The 17444-nt window shown below is 39.0% G+C and overlaps 1 protein-coding gene and 1 non-coding gene across 2 annotated transcripts in view; both read right to left on the bottom strand.

Annotated features, from left to right (window-relative positions):
* Nucleotides 1-17444, bottom strand: part of LOC142422460 (ADP-ribose glycohydrolase MACROD2-like) — a 971437-nt gene that overhangs the window by 715453 nt on the left and 238540 nt on the right. Inside the window, exon 2 of the mRNA XM_075527841.1 lies at nt 11030-11060. The gene's annotated coding sequence lies outside the window, so the exon portion shown is untranslated. The remainder of the gene's footprint in view (nt 1-11029; nt 11061-17444) is intronic.
* On the bottom strand, nt 16433-16540 carry LOC142423562 (U6 spliceosomal RNA). The gene has a single exon (XR_012779191.1). It is a non-coding gene; the product is annotated as a U6 spliceosomal RNA (small nuclear RNA).

Here is a 17444-nt window from a genome sequence, read left to right as displayed (position 1 = left end):
ATGGGACCCAAATTGGTAGGGTGTGGGAGGCCTGGTAGGGAAAGATCAGGGGTAATATAACCAAGAGGAATTGCTGAAACTCAGGAGGGGTCTGAGCATGACAGTGGGACAGGAGGAAAGTCAAGGGAAATCGAGGAAAGAGCTGGGAGGCAAAGGGCATTTATATATGCAAATATATTTACATTTGAGGAGGGGTAAATAGATCTATGTGCATATATTTATAGGCTTAGTATTAAGGTAGCAGAAGGACATTGGGCCTCCACTCAAATACTCCTTCAATGCAAGAAGATTTTCTTCTATTGAATTGGCATTCTATGATGCTCACCTTCCCGACATAACCACTGAAGATAAAGCAGGTGATTATGAAAATGTGGTGAAGAAAGCTGTTGGTGCCCACCTGCCTATCAAAAGATATAGTGTCTGGGGTCTTAAAGGCTTGAAGGTAAACAAGTGGCTAGCTAGCTTAAAAGCAACAAAGCCCACATGGAAGAAGCACACCAGCCTGTGTGATCACGAGGTGCCGAAGGGATCAGTTATCAGGCATCAAAGAACAAAAAATCATATCATTGTGTGCTCACCCCCATGATATGATCACTGAGGAGATATGGGTGCACATGCAAATGTGGCAAAGAAAGCTGATGGTGTCCGGTTATCAAAAGATTTAGCATATGGGGTCTTAAAGGCTTGAAGGGAAACAAGCGGCCTACATGAGTTTCGATGGAATCACTTCTGACTCAAAACTGAGACAAGTGGTTCCTGAGATAATGAGGCTGTAGCCACCCCCTGAGAGAGACCTGTTGAGATTTGTTTTGCCTGAAATAAGCCCATGCATTCGTCAACTGAGACCTTAGTAGTAATGCTTTGGAATTATCCTCATATTAACATCATCAGCGAACATTTGAAGATTCTTAGAACTAAGGATCATAGAGTTGGTTAATGAGCTATAATCTGCCTGATTCCCCAAACCTTGCCTCTAATACGGTGTCTCCTTAGAGCATCTTATCTCAGTTCTTCTTTGAACTATTTGAATGTCCTAGATAAATCACTCAGTCATTGTCGGTTTCATTTTTAACAGAAGGTGCTAGCACAAGGATGGTTTCCAAATTAATTTCCTAGACCCAGTAGTCCAAGATCTTAGCAATGGAAATCTGTATTCAAAGTCTCTGGGTGTTTTCAGCAAGAAATCACAGACATTTGATTTTTCCCACCCTGCCATATGGTAGATTACTTACTTTGTACTACTGTCGAGGATTTTGTCCATAAAAATGTATGATCCTATGACATAAGCTTGATTTTTTTAAAGTCTTTTGGTATTTATTTCACATACTATACAATTCAGTAGTTAATCATATTAAAGAGAGTTGTCCAATCATGTCTACAATTAATTCTTGGACCTTCACTGCGTTCTTGTGCTCACAGTTATCAGCTACTCCCCTAACTCCAATCTCCCCCAGCCCCCCTGAAGAAACCAATCTCTCAAACTCTAACATTCTGGATTGCATATTCATAAAAATATAGAAAACAATTACAGAATTACAAAACAAAGTAACCCCCACTCCCCAAACTCTGAATGGTAGCATGTCTATTCACATACCTGGCCTATGTTTATAGGGGATTAACAATCCATGTATGGACCCTGAGAATGCTTTTGGGGCTCCCAATGTCATCCACAGCCTTTCAAAAGCTGAGTGTTCACACTTTAAGTTCGGATACCATTCCCTCTTTGGGGTTTGGATTTTGTCATTAACAATCCTTGGATCACACAAACTGATGTGCTTCTTCCATGTGGGCCCAATTGAGGCCTCCCTTAAAGGCTTGTTGAAAGAAAGACCCCATACCTGATTGTTTCTAATAGCTGGGAACCATCTAGTTTTTCATTTACCAACCAACAAAAATATAATTGCCTTTTCTGAGACTTGTATGCTGGCCTCTCCATAATCTCACTTGAATTTTCAATAAGATCCATTTATCATTCTTATAGAAGTGTATATTAATTTGAGGTGACCTCAGGACAATGTTGTATGCTAGCAACTGAATGGCCGTCTCCTTGTACTCACAACCCCCAGAACTGACCCTAGATCAGGTGAAGTCTCCCATGTTAGAGTGGTTTTAAAGGTGTAGTTATAGAGGGCGGGATATATGGTTAATGGCTGCAAGTCAGAGTCTCTACCTTGTTGCTTAGAAGATCAGATTACAAGCGTGCATGACCTGAGAGCAGAAGACTGCCTTTTGTCTTGGTTTTTATTCTTATAATAGTGGGCTCATACAATATTGTCCTTTTGTGATTGACTGTCTTCACCTAGTATCATTGTTTCCAGTTCCATGTCATGAAGTGATTCATGATCTCAGTGTCTTTTCCACAGATGCATTGTTTCATTGTGTGTATATACCAGTGTTTCTGTGGCCATTGAGCTACTGACAGGGATGTGGGTTGTTTCTAGCTTTTTGCTACTGTGGAGTGTGCTGCTGTAAACATGGGGGGGGGGCAGATATCTGTTCATGTTCTTTATTTTGCTTCCTTAGGTTATATACTCAATAGAGTGCTACTGGATCATATGGTGTTTCTATTCCTATTTGTTTCAGACAGACTGGCCAGGGGTCCCCAGAATCAGGAAGTGGGGGTATCGAGTGGTTAGGCCAAGACTAGGTTTGTGGTCAGAAGTTGAGCTGGAAATTCCTAATGCCATAGGAAGTCAAGGCCACTGGTGGGATGTGGGGTGGAGGGTGCCAAAGAGGTTCAGTCTGTTTTGCTGAGTTCTGAGATTCCCCAGGAAGAAAAGGGAGGGGGGAAATGAACAAGCATTTAAACAAATAGAGAAGAGGAAAATAAATCTTGGAGCACCCAGTTTCCAGGTCAAGCATCTGGAGTGGCAAAACAAGGCACCCTACCTGGTGGGCTCTCTCTGTGATTCACAGATGTCCCCTCTGTGTTAGATTTCTGGCTTAAAATTTGACTCTTGAAACCACAAATGACAACCATTTCTTTTTCTCTTATCACAGAAAACCTCTCCTTAAAGTCAAACCCAGATTAGTTTCTTTTCATCCTTAGGCTCAAATAAAATTTGAGATTATTGGGGGTTTAAGTTTACTTATTTATTTATTGTAGTTCTTAGGAAATTTATTTTTCTTTTCAAATAATTACAGCGCTTCTGATTACTTGTGATCTGTGCTATAGAAAGCATCATATTATGATATAACAAAAAGATTTCATTTCCTGAGAGCTGAACTCACACACCCAGAGGTGGTCAATAACACACATCCGGCTTTCAGTTAAGCAGCCGACATTGTGAAGCTCCCTGTGATAAAAGACTGCTGGCTGGTGTCACACAGAGCATACGTAAAGCCTCCTTGACATTATTTGCTCAACAAGTGAAGACTGTTTTAGAATCTATATGGTAGTATTTAACAAAACTTTTAAATGCCCTGCCTTCAAGGAACTGGAATTCAGTTGAAAAAGATACCACAATAGCAATTGTAGCAATAAAAGCACTAGCATGATGTTATATTAAATAACTTATACAAATTAAAATTATTTTTTTAAAGTTATATAAATAAAATTTCTTTAAACTTTATCTCTGTGCCAGGCACTATAATAGTCATTTTTAATGTGTTATCTGAATTAATCTTGGAATAGTCAGTACTACCCCCTGTGTAGTCTGGGTTGACTAGAGAAACAAAGTCATAGACACTCATATGTATCATAAAGAGCTTTATATATATAGAAGAACAATTGAATATTGAGGACACATCCCAGCTCACTCCAGATCAAGTCCATAAGTCTGATATTAGCCCATGTGTCTGATACCACTAAAAATTCCTCTTCAGACCCATGAAACACATGCAAAGACACTGAATGCAGGAAGATCACAGGCCAGTGAGTAGAAAGTCTTGTGGATCCAGTGACAGTAGAGGCATGTCATAGCTGGCAGGCATCTCCATGTGACTCCTTCAACTCCAGGGCTCTATTGTAGCTTCATGTGTCTTGTCAGCAACATGCCTCTCAGGGAGTGAGCTTGTGTCCCACCTCCAGCAAGCTATTTTTCTCCTTAGCGCCTCCGAGCTGCGATCTTAATGACAGGCTAACCTCCACCCCTTCACTCTTAAGGCCCTCAAATTGACAGCAGATGATGTAACAGCCACATTGTTTGGGTAGGGTCTGAACTAGGCAGGCCCCGTCTGGACTAAGCTGAAGCAGGTCTGGGCCCTGCGCATGCTTCTCTGAACGTCCCAAACGTCAGCAGCAGCAGACAGCGCCAGATAAGATAACCCCCAGAAAAGATAACCAGAGTAACCTGATGTTCCAAGTTCAAAGAAAGCCAGGAGAAGTCCACAAGCAATTCTCCTGGTTTCCAGACCCCATATGCTAATTGCCATACATTCCTCACCATCCCTTTAAAATCCCTTGCCCATAGCTGCTGAGTACGACTTCCCGACCTCTTGGCCAAGGTCATGGAACCTTGTCCGGGAGCTCCCCCCATCTAATAAAGCTATTCCTGTTTCTGTTCTCCCTTGTCCTGTCAGTTATGTCCTTCTTCCTCCCTGTACCTCAGTTTTGCCTTTACACACATCCCTATTTTAGAAGCTTGGATGGTTAAGTAAATTCCTATGTCCACACAGCTTAGAAGGGACTGAATCTGAATTCAAGTCAAGATCTATGGAATTCTGAAACTCATATCCTTAGCCACAATGATATATATATATGTGTATATATATATAGATATATATATATATATATATATATATAGATATAGATATATAGATATATATCCTTCTCCCCATTGCTGCTCTGGGACTCTAAGTAAATGCTGATGTAATGATAAGCATCATGGAATATAAGATTCATCATATATTTTTTATACAGGTCAGGTTACAAGAAACCTAAACTCTCTCATTGGCCATAGGAGCACCAGAACCATTAAGGTCGGAGTGCAATTAGTCTGCCAAAGACTGAGCACCTGGATTGTTTCAGGAAGATGAAAAATTGACATTCGAATTCTCTGTATCTCATTTACAATTTGTAATTTTAGATATCTAATAGTATCAACACTAGTTGCCATTGAGTTGATTCTAACTCATGCGACCTCGTGTGCTGCAGAATAGAAGTGCATTCCATAACGTTTCCATGTGAATATCCTTATGGCAATGGATCACCATGTTTGTCTTCTAAACATGTGGGTGGGTTTGAATAGCTAAACTTTTTGTTAGTGTTTGTTTATTCCAGAGACCCTATAATTATGCTTAAAGTAACTACCAGTAAGCATTGCTTATAATACCCAACAATGGAAACAACTCAAATGTCCAACAAATAAATGTATATAATTTGGCATATTTACAGAATAGAATAACAATAAAAATGAATATATACCAGAGTCATGCTAAATGGTACACTTTAAAAAGATTCTAAGTGAAAAAAATTAGTCACAAAACATCATATTATATCATTACAATGTGCTAAATGTCTAATATAGGCAACTAGAGGTCTAAAAGGTACATTAGTGTTGCCTTGTGTTCTGTGGTTGTAGGACAGAGGATATAAGAGAGAGGGAGTGACTAGTGCACACTTTCTGTTGCAGGTGATGACAGTTTTCTAAAATTAGATTTTGGAACTGGTTTCATTGTTCTGTTCATATACTAAAATCATTTAAAAGAGTTAATTATATGTGAAATGAGTTCAATCTCAATAAATGTATTTTTAAATTTTAATTGCATCTAAAAAGTTGGCTTCTATTATTATTTACTGATTCTTCCTAAAAGATAAATGAAATTATTCCTTCTATTATGTTAAAAAATCCAAATGCAATAAATCTCCCTGATTAATTTAATCTGGTCCCTAGACATCCCAGAGCAGATCAGAATCAAAACCAAAACCAGTGCCATCGAGTTGATGCTGAGTCACAGCGATGCACATTGGGTTTCCAAGTCATTGACGCTCTTTACAGGAGCAGACCACCTCATTTTTCTTCTGCTAAGCAGCTGATGGATTTGAAGCAACGACCTGGCTATTAGCAGTCCAACAGTGTCTCCAGGGCTCTTTGCCACCTGAGACCTGTCTATTTTCTAACTGACCCTAAACTAATCCTGATGAAGACTTGCTCCTTAATATAACAACTGTGAGAACAGCACAGGACTAGGTGGTGTGACATTCTGCTGCTCACAAGGTCACTGTGAGGGGACTGACTCAGCCTCTCACAAGAAGTCCTTAACCAGGTCCCTGCTAGGTCCTGGGATAGAACCATAAGAGAATTGAGAGTCAATTTCCAGAAAGGAAATTTGAAGTAAAGGGTGCATTTTACTGAAAATTGAATTTCTTTAAAGAAAGCTCTAGGAACATTTCAGTAACCTAGAAATAAATTCAGGACAACAAAGTTTAGAGGTGAAACATGTTAACATGGGTTTTGCTACTTCAGCTTTGTTGATTTATCTTTTAAGGACTCTCCTTGTGGACCATGGCTGAACAATACAGTCTAGTGATTCTAAGGAGACTCCTTATGTTTGCTCAAGAAATTTAGATTCATATTTTCTCTTTTTCTTTCTCCTGTATCTGTGAACTGCTCATGAAAATACTTCTACTCCACTATCTTCAGCCCTCTGCCCTACCATCACACTCTCCCGGGTCTTTTGGGGGTACAGGCTATTGATTCATAGCTCCTTGGGATTCTTTTCTGTTTGTTTAACAAATGTTGCAGTCTCGGGGGATTATAGATTTACAAAACAAATTGCAATTGATTTCTCAAGAGATTTCCTTGGAAACGAGCCAAAATTAGTGGTTTAATAAGTGATGCAATTATTCATTCTTAATATATTGATTTTAGTTCCACTGGTGTGTCTGCAAATTTTGCAAGGTATTGTAAAAAAGAAGTATAAACACAATTAAAGTGAGAGCTGAAGGTCTATGTGTAGCGATTGACCACTGACTGTAGTGATCAATGATGATAGACCCTGATACCACAAGAATTCCACACATTTAATTTTTCAGGAGTTCTAATTTATAAAGCTATTTTAAAATCCAGCATACTGAAAAATTCACCAAATGTCCTTGGAAAACAACATTATTCTTGTTATTATTATTGTCCTTACACCAACATTATTCAAAATTTTTTGCTGATTTGGGATAGTTGTTCTTGCCCCTAAACTTTAAATTAATTGGATAACCCATGGGGTGCAATTGACTATCTTCTCACTTTAGACATGGAAGCCATCCACCAAAATTCAACTCTCCAATCTTTTCTGATATTATCATTATGATAAGCTAGGTGAAGGCTAAGCTAGAATAAATTTTCCATATCCTGTGCAGTGGAACCAATGTGTCTCTGGTGGGATGTAGGCGGATGTGCAAGTATGTGAACTGCTTTGAGCCAATGCACCTTAAAATAGTAAGTGTTCCTATCCTTAATGCTTATTTTACTTAATCAGGGTAAATAAGCTTGTGAGAGCAAACACTTTGAATGACAGGGAAATTATGTGGCAAAATGGCAGCCTCTGAGTTCCTGATGATGGGATGGAACAAGTTCTTTTAAGGCAGAATGTTCACATCGGAACTGTTCACAAAGCAAGGAACCTATTTTAGTTTTGAGTCTCATTGGGAAAGCAGGTTAGCTTCCCTCGAACAAACATGTTGGTGGAGTTTCTTAGGTATCATCTAGTCCGTTATAATCACAGCTACTCAACATACAACGAAATAAAACCGTCCCAGTCCCGGACCGTGTTCACAGCCACTGCTCTCTTTGAGCCCACCGTCGTAACCACTGTGGCCGTCTATATGGTTAAGGGTCTTAATTTTTCTATTTTCTGTTTGCTGAGCCTATACTTGATCAGCTATCATGTCCTCCTCCAGGGAGGGTTTCCTCCTCCTGGGAACATGGTCAAGGATGAGAAAGAAGTCTTGATGGGATCAGGGTAAATTGGCTGAACACACTCACCGTTGGATCTCTCAACAATCCGGAGAATCAACACCCAGGAAAGATCAGGCAGCAGCAATCACAAAAACAACTCAAAAGTTCTGTAAACCAAGCTTCTATGTCCAAGAGTCTGTGAGAGCAAGCAGCGGAAGGGGAACAAGGCACAGACCTGCCCTTGAAGTGCCCCATGCTATTCCTTCCCCTCTGTTGGCTCCTGACCAGCCTGTGCCCTTCCAAGCAGGGTCCCACAGCACCCAGGTCCAAGCCTAGTGATCCCCGCTTACTCTGCCAGCAAGCCCAGTTTAGCTGACCTTAGGCCCTCTTCCCTCACTCCACCAGCAAGAAGGTCCTGCTGGCTCTTTGATCCCTCCATACCCTACTAGCAAGCAGGGTCCAGCTGATCTAGGCACACTTTCTGTACCCAACTATATGAAAGCCCAGCTCTGCTCTGATAATCCCTGTGTGCCCCACCAGCAAGTAGAGTTCAGCCCAGCTTGGACATCTTTCAGCACTCTACCAGCAAGAAGTCCTAGGGCCAGCCCAGCACCCCCTCTATGACCCTCCACTAAGCAGTCTAGCAAGCTATGTGCTCTTTCCTTGCTCCACCAACAAGAAGGTTCAGCCCCCGACCTAGTGATTTCTCAATGCCACTAACAATCAAGGTCCAACCCACCTTAAGTGCTTTCTTCCTATCATCCTAGCAACCTGACCAGCTCCTAGCCCAGAATTCTCTCAGTACCCCACCAGCAGGATGGGCTCAGCCTGGCACAGTGTTTTCTCGACCAGACCAGCCACAATCACTCAAGTCAATGCCGAATGCCACAATTTTCGCACTGTGGCTCAATCACATCTCCTTGTCTACAGCTACAAAGCTACTGGGCCAAGGTGAGAGCCCACTAAATTAAAACCCTGCTTTTGTTTTCCCCTTTTCTTTGGTTTACAATTTCCCCATTTCCTTTCATATATAGCGATTTTTAATCTCTTTTCCTTCCACTGTTTCTCTTGTTTTTTCTTCTCACTTTCCATTGCTCGGCCCCTTTCTCCCTTCCCTGCTGTTCATCCGGACTTCAATGTATCCAACACAAATTCAACTAGTCCCACACAGCCCAGAAGCCAACCGCTCCAACAGGAGGCTATGGAAATACCATTGATTGCAGTATACCCCCCAAATCAAGAACAATAAGCACAAGCTACTGAAAAATACCCACATGGAATGGAATACTCTAAAGGAGGACCCTGAATTACCAGAAATGGAATTCTGAAGAGTAGTTTCTATTGAGAAGTCTGAACTTATTCATACTGGTTTTTGCTGAGGGGAATGTCCCTGTCCTCTTCACCCTCTCCCCCAGGTGCTCTCATGATTCTCTCCTTTCCCTTGAAACTGGAGAGTTTGACTATGACACATTGTAAGCTTTGTTTGTTTGTTTTTTAATTTGGGGGTCTATACTGGTTAGAGTTTTCTCATCTTCTTGAATAGGTGTTTTCTCCTCCCGCATGGTGTTGGAGAAGTTGGAGGGGAGCAAGACTATAGGACCCATAAATGTCCATACTACAGAAATATGGAACAAAGCCTTAACAGATCAATGCACATCCATGTTCATTCCAGCAATATCTGCGAAATCAAGATTATGGAAACAGCCATAATGTCCAGAGGCATAAGAAGGGGTAAATAAATTTTGGTGTATACATACTATGAAATAATATGCACCTCTACAAAATTCATGTCATACTTCATGACATGAATGAATTGAAAGGACATTGTGGTGAGTGAAGAAAGATATCATTAAAGGACATGTAATGTGAGACAAACGTTATAAAAGGTCAAAATGAGTTTTCATACCCAAAGCAATAAATCGATAGCTCCAGGGGCAGGAGAGAAAGAGAAAGAAGGGAAAGAAATAGGCTACAGTGTAGTCAGGTGTTAACTTGGGTGAAAGGGAAGAAAACTTCTCCAAGAGGGAGAAAGGAGGAAAAATGAATGGATAAGGTAAGCTATTGCAAAATTAGATAAGTTGTTAAATACAAAAATGATGAGCTGAAATGCTTTAAAATTGATTAGAATAGTAGGACATTTTAACCATTAAAAAGAAAGAAAAGCCCAATATCAGAGAATAAACTCACAACTTTAACTTTAATCTATATACACCCTGCCCTACTCCAGTAGAGTTTAGATTTTTTATTTAGGTAAATGAATATTTTATTTTTCAATTAAAAGTTTCCATGTAGGAAATTTGAGTTCAGAAAGATTGAGATCTAGTTTGCTTGAGTCACAAAAACCTACAATGATAAGCAATCTTCATTTTACCTTACTATTTTATGTACCAGAAGTAGCTACTAAGCACAAGATTAGCAGTTCAAACACACCAAACATTCTGGAACAAGATGACACTCTCTAGTCAGGCAAAGATGGAAAATCACATAGGCTCTAGAGGACAGTTCTACTCTGTCCGATAGGGTTGCCATGATTTACCATCAGCTATATGGCAGTCGGTTTAGTTTATAAGTGGTAGTTTAAGAAAAGCAATAGAGAAATATGTCATCATAGATAGAAAACAATTTAGAGAGTTTTACACTAGATAAAAGAGTGCTTATAAAATCATTTCACTTCCATCTGTTAAGAAAACAGTTTTCATTTAAATAATACATCACTATCAGGAAATGTTTTTGCTTATTATTTGGATTTTAAAAATTGAATACTTAGCTATGACATTCATGTTAACATGTTTATTAATTTTAATTTGCAGTAAACTAATACAAAAATAACTAACTTTTATATCAAACTATGATTCTTCTGAGAGAAATGACTTATTTATGAAAGAGCTATTAAAAATCAAATACTATCATTAGGGGAAATAACTAAAACACAACAATAATTTTGCTTTTAAAAGACATTAAGTTTCAGCCAATAGAATGATTTTATATGCTATACAGTAAAAAAAAATTCAAAAACACAAAATAACTCAAGTAGCCTCCTAAGGTTCCTTAACGAATTTGATCTGAATTTTGAGGAGTCTTTAAATCATAGAAAAATAAATCCATTAATGAATCTCTAGTTTTTTATACATTAGCACCGAATTTCTCTTTCACACATGCACAAAAGAGATAAAATAAAAACATCATGGATCACTTACCATAAATGCCAGTTGAGATGCAAGGAAACGCCTGTGAATAAACCACAAAAACAACAATTTATGTTAAAGGAAGGACTCCATGTTCCAATGTTATCTATTTCAATATGTAATTTTCCTGATAATGATATGTTAACATGCTCAGAACGATGAAACTTCACCATACTCTAGAAATAGAAGCACTTGAATAACAAGAAATATTTCATATGTAGCGTTACCTGGAGTTGGGTCACCTTAGCTTGCTAGAGCAAACGTCTAAATATTAAAGAACCTTGTGAGACAATATAGTTATTATTAACAAGTGAAATTATACAAATTCAAAATGAAATACGTGATACCCAAAGTAAAAGTATTTATTCAGAACTCATAATTTTGTAATTATTTCTTTCCAATTTTCTCTTATTTAGTTCTTGAGCTTAGTTTTATTTTTCAGTGGGAGTGCAACAGAATTGTGTGCTACTGTGCATCTCTTACCAACGTCATGTTAAATTATGCCATTTAAGTGACTTGAAATCTGAAAATGGCAATCAATATTTATGTTGAAACTATATAAACTGATGAAACTATAGCTTGGCTATATATACAAACCCTTATTAAAATTCTACAAAATGATTCTGTAAGAGTCAATAATATGTTGAATTTATAAAATATTATACATATTATTTTAATTGGTAAATTTCATGCTGAGCACTTTTGTATCAATAAGAATAGCCTAAGTTTATCTTTAACAAAAGTAAACATACATATACATGAGGAATTGTATAAAATTCATGGAAAATACATATTATGAAAATATGCATGGATTAATTTTTTACAAAAATAAACTTCTAATAATTTTCTGTAATGTGTCTGAATAAGACCAAGTTTGAGAAACTAAGAAGGATAAGACATCAGTTTAAAAACAGCCCATATTTGAGCAGCATAAATTATGCCAAAATAGAAGCAAGAAACAAATATTAAATTTATGGTGAAATTTAAATAGAAGAATTGAGAAACCTTTGAAACTTTTTGAAAGCGTTATTGAGGCAATGCCTCAGAGAAATAATCAGTTTACAAATGGCAAACTCGTTTTAAGACGGGACAAGGCAGTGCTGAAGTGAAGTGTACAGCAGCTGACTATCCATAACAATTTGCAAAGAGAAATTAATCTTGTGTTTATGCTCTCTTTGAAGAGGACTGATGGTTCTTGTCAGAATCAGAGGTCCACACCATAGACATTGCAATTCATCCAGTTTACATAATTTGGATTGAAAATTCAAATTCAAATGTGCCCAAACTGAGCAGGTCTGCTGTCAGGTGGAAACGCATGCTTTTGTGCCTTTGTCCTGACTTTCTCCCACCACTGTAGTTTTCTATTTTCTTAAAGCATATTCGTAATAAGCCCATGATTATCTGTGTCCCTTGAGAAAATCTACCTTAGAAACAAGCAAGTCCCCACCAAAGCCACTGTTTTGATTGAACCTTTTTGAAAAAAGACACTGCAGTAAGATTGAGACTGTAGCGCTGAGTGAGAAGAGCCAGGGGCATGTCCAGCGGCCGGCTATGCGCTGGATGGCGAACAGCAGGATCAGTGGTTTGAAACTACCAGCATCTCCGCAGAAGAAGCAGATGGGCATTGATGCCCAGAAGGATGCACAGTCTCAGAGACTCCAAGGGACAGTTCCACTCAGTCTTCAAGTGCCACTCTGAGTTGGAATCCACTCTTACCAGCAAGGTTGCTTTTTGTTTGTTTTCTACTACACAGTGTACTTGTCTATAGTCATTCACTGAATTCAGAGAGACATATTCAAATATATTCTGTTATAATATATCCATGCATCATGAATGTAATAGCAATATTTTAGACTTACCTTTATAGATTCTCTCTCTCTCTTTCTCTCTCTCTGTCTCTCACTCATAGGGGGTGGGTTGAGTGAGTTTACAACATTTTCAAACATACCATTTTTAAAATCATATTTTGCTTAGCAGTTTTTAAATAATTGGATTGATAATGAGTCAATAAGCATAATTATACCTTTAATGTTTAATTATGCTTTCTAAGAGTATGGAGCTATCTGGGCAGGCCAATATCCTCTGTCAACCACTTTTGTGTAAATTTGATTAATTTGTTTAATCTCCTATGCCTTCAATTATAAATGAAGAGGAATACCTACCATAAAATATTTTATATTTTATATAAATCAATTTTATATTTTTCATTTGTGCTTAACAATGTTCCCTATTGTTAGCCACAATTAAGAAACTTCAGAATCATGGCTATCATGCACAATGACACACACATAAAAAATGTATTGCTGAGTCCTGTGTGTTCCCCTCGTTTCCATACTGATCTGTCATAACGCATAAGACTTTTATTGGCTGAATTTGAGGAGGCAATCCAAAGGCTTTAGCAGCTGGATTGGAAGGGTGATCACAAGGACTTCTGAAGACACAATTACAGTAGAAGTTGCAGCATACCTGTCAGGGTGAGGGTAAGGTTCTCCAGGAGGCTGTATGCTCTAACCCAGCATCCAATATATGTTGTTATTTCCCTACCAGTCAGGATTCATGGGTTCAGGAATCCAGCAATGGAAATGGCACCACTCACAATTACTCCCAGTGACCCCCTGGCAGCATTTTTGCTTCCTGTCTCTGAAGCACTGTGCTTTCATAACTGGAGGTGCTAAAGAAAGAAACCCTCCCACCTGGTGACACAGCACTGAATCAATTGAATTGCCTGATAAGAATGTTTTGTGACCATTTGGGGATCCTCATACTGCAGGATTTACAGACAAGGAAGGGTGTTACATATTGTGTGATTTGATTGGTATTGATTACCAAGGGGAGGAATTGAATTGGTTTTATGCAATGGAGGTAAAGAAGAATATGTGTAGAATCCTAGAAAATCCTTATGCCATCACTTGATACTCCTAAGTATTGTGATTAAAGTAAATGGTAAGCTATAGCAGTCGAAATCTGGGATGAGGACTAGTGGACCGGACCCCTCAGGAATGAAGGTATAGGTCATCGTGCCAGGTGAAGGACTAGGACCAACTGAGGGATTTGCTGACAGTAAGAGGAATAGGGAATGGGTGATGGAAAAAACATAGTTCTGAATACCAGGTGCAGTCATCTGATCAATTTCAGAGAGAAAGATTGTGATTATTATTTTGATCTCTTTTTTATATTTTTGCATCAAACATTTTAATTTCATTTCATTTACAAAATATGAACTGTAAATGGGACTAGAGTATTTTTGTTTGCACACATAGTCATATCATGTTAGGCAAAAGTAGGTTTTCATTAGTGTCTTTCAAGATTATGCATGGTTGCAGAGATGCGGCCAGGTGCCACGTGGAGAAGAGGTGGACTGTAATAGGCATTGCGCCATCTTGGCCTGGGCAGGATTCCCTGTGGTTGACATAACCTCTTCTGCATAAGATTTAGGTCACAGCCTGATGGAGAACTGGTTCCTCTTCCTGCAGGTGTAAATTCTGTGTCTAGTTTCTTGGGATTTGTGCCTACAGCCATAGTGATTGTGTTTCTATCCCAGGAGCTATCAGTGGAGCATCGGTGGCCTGCCATAAGATCTGATCTACCTATCTATTGCTTCCACCAAGCTCTGATCTCCCAGCTTTTTAGATTCCCAGAAATCAGGAAAAACCCGAGTCAGGTAAAGCCTCCAATAGCATACCTGACAACCTAACCAAGCTTAACCACTTCTACAGTTGTGTGAATGATTTGTCTCTTCATATAAATATATGTGTCACTAATTTTGCTTCCTTAGAAACTTGGTTTAACACATTCAACCTAGCACAGGAGGTATAAAAAATTATTGGACTTGGAGTATGAGAGAACAATTTCTTTTTTGAGATGATCAATTTGGCTACTCCTTGGAAACTAATCCATAGTCCTCTGTTTTAGCAATTCAAAGGCAAGGAAGTTCCCCTCAACTTTTTTTACTGAAACACTGAAAGTTTCTCCGAAGTGAGGTAATGAGTTCGAAGGCAACATTATGGCCATGGCTTGATTCCCCATCCCCCACCCCTCTGACCTTTGAATCTTGGTTCATCCATTGCTGTGAAATGATAATTTCTTACTCTCATACTTACCTATGCCTTTCCAAATTCCTCTCTACACTGGGAAGCAAACTCCCATTAAGGACTTTGCTTTCCTTATTGTTTCATCACCAGCTCATAGAATTGTGCCTAGAACTCAGTAAATATCTGTGGACTATTGAGTGAAGAAGCAGTTGAGTTGGACCTACGTAGAAAATCATAGTCATATAAATATTGCAATTGGGTCATATATTATTTTATGTTCTAAGACTCACATTTTAATATATTAGGTCTTAGAAAGTTTTTGATTAAATTTTTATTAATCCATTTCATAGATTTCAAGGGTTGCATATTATTTTATGCTCTGACTCTGCCATATTTATTAAGCTATTGCCATATATGGGAGTTACATAATCTGGTCTCGATTTGAGGATTTAGAGTGTAGGGGTAGAATCTCAGCTGTCAATAAGGATATAGTTGATGAGGCCTCTGTGTGGGCATGGCCTTATTCTGAGGATTCTGGGGATCTTTGTATTTCTTCCTTGGAAGCAGGAGACACTCCCTCTTTTTGCTCACTCCCTGAGAGACTCTCTGCTGACAAGACACATGGATCTATGCTGATAGCAGTGAGAGCCCTGGACCTGGAGAAGCCATGTGGAGACCCACACCAGCACTGAGATGCTTACAATGCCGCTGTAGCCATAAAACTTCCCACCCACTGCCCTGTGATCATCCTGCACTTGGCATCATTTTATGTGTTTCATGAGTCTGAAGAGGATTTTATAGAATGTTATCAGACATATAGACTAATATCAGACTTAAGGGCTTCATCTGGACTGGGTTGGGATGTTTTCTCAGTGTTCAATTTTTCTTGTACATAAAGTTCTTTCACATGCACATATGAGTGTACATGAATTAATTTCTCTAGTCTACCCAGACTAACACACCATAGTGAGGGAAATGTAGGTATTTTGTAAATTTTGCTGAAAAGGGGAAATCTTGAAACAAATGTTTTTCAAATATTCAACAAATATTGTTGCACAATTTTATTTATTTTCAATAAGTTTATGTCCACGAGGGCTACAGCATTCCACAGATTCTGTGTCCAGTGGCCTGAGCGAGCAGGTTGTGACTGAATTTTGCTAGAACAATGCCACTGTGTCAATGGGCACGAGGTAATCCTCCTCAGATGACTCTGGTTTTGTTAGGTTTGCCACCAGGAGTCACTGTGCTGTTCTTTGCTTGCTCACATAAGCATATCGCTCGCATAATCAGAATTCAGTTTAACCTCAGGCATAAACACCTTCGATTTTGAGAAGAGCCATGTACTCCCTCTGGTTCCTGAGACCCCATATAGAGCTGGGAAAATTAAAACGCCGAACACTTCACGAGCACTTGCGTGTCATCCTTCTGCAGGGGTCAGGCTGATTTTCTCTGCATTGTTCCAATTTTAGTATAGCTGCTGCTGCTGAAGCGAGCACTTCACTATATTTTTATGAACTTACAAATTCTGGTCTACCAGTGTTCTGTCAGCTTATCATATTGTAGATTGCAGCGGAGCAGTAGGGATCTGGAAACACACGGAATCTAGGACAGATGAACCCCTCAACACCAGCGGTGGGAGTGGCGACACCAGGAGGGAAGGGGGTGTAGAAAGGGAGAACCGATCCTGGAGATCTATGAGTAACCTCCTCTCTGGGAGATTGGCAAGGGGGAGGTGGGTGAGGGGAGATGCCGGGCAGTATAAGACAAGATAAAATAAGTATTTATAAACTATTAAGGAACCAGGGGGAAGGGGGGAATGGCGAGGGAGGGAGAGGGGGAATAAAAAAAGGAAACTGAGCTGATTCCAGGAACCCAAGTGGAAGGTGAATTTTGAGAATGACGAGTGCAACGAATGTATAAGGGTGCTTTGCTCAATTGATGTATGTATGGATTGTGATAAGAGTTGGATGAGCCCCAATAAAAAGATTTATTAATTAAAAAGCAAAAAAATTGATAGAATTTATGATGCTTTTCATTACTTCTCATAACTCTTGTGGCAGCATCTTCATTGCTAATATTTGCTGATGAATCATACCATGAGTTCCGATGATTTTGGTGACTCATTCAGTACCAAACACTGAAATTCAGATTGAGAGCCTAGCAAAAGTAGAGCACCATCTGTGAAAGCATCACAAATATTTTCTCAAAAGTTCTTATACTCTTTCAGAAATTAGCCAAGTATGTCAAATACATCACATGCAGTAGTTGTAGTTTCAAGAGGTTTGCCAAAGGAAACTCATCTTTAAAGTCATCATCATTAATATACCTCACGTACACCAGTAACTGAACAGTTTGCAAAGTCTGTAGATTCATCAAGCTAGATGTCAACGATTGGA

The sequence above is a fragment of the Tenrec ecaudatus genome, chromosome 12 (assembly GCF_050624435.1).
Source record: "Tenrec ecaudatus isolate mTenEca1 chromosome 12, mTenEca1.hap1, whole genome shotgun sequence".
In the NCBI taxonomy this organism is placed as follows: Eukaryota; Metazoa; Chordata; class Mammalia; order Afrosoricida; family Tenrecidae; genus Tenrec; species Tenrec ecaudatus.
This window is presented reverse-complemented; position numbering and strand designations above follow the sequence as displayed.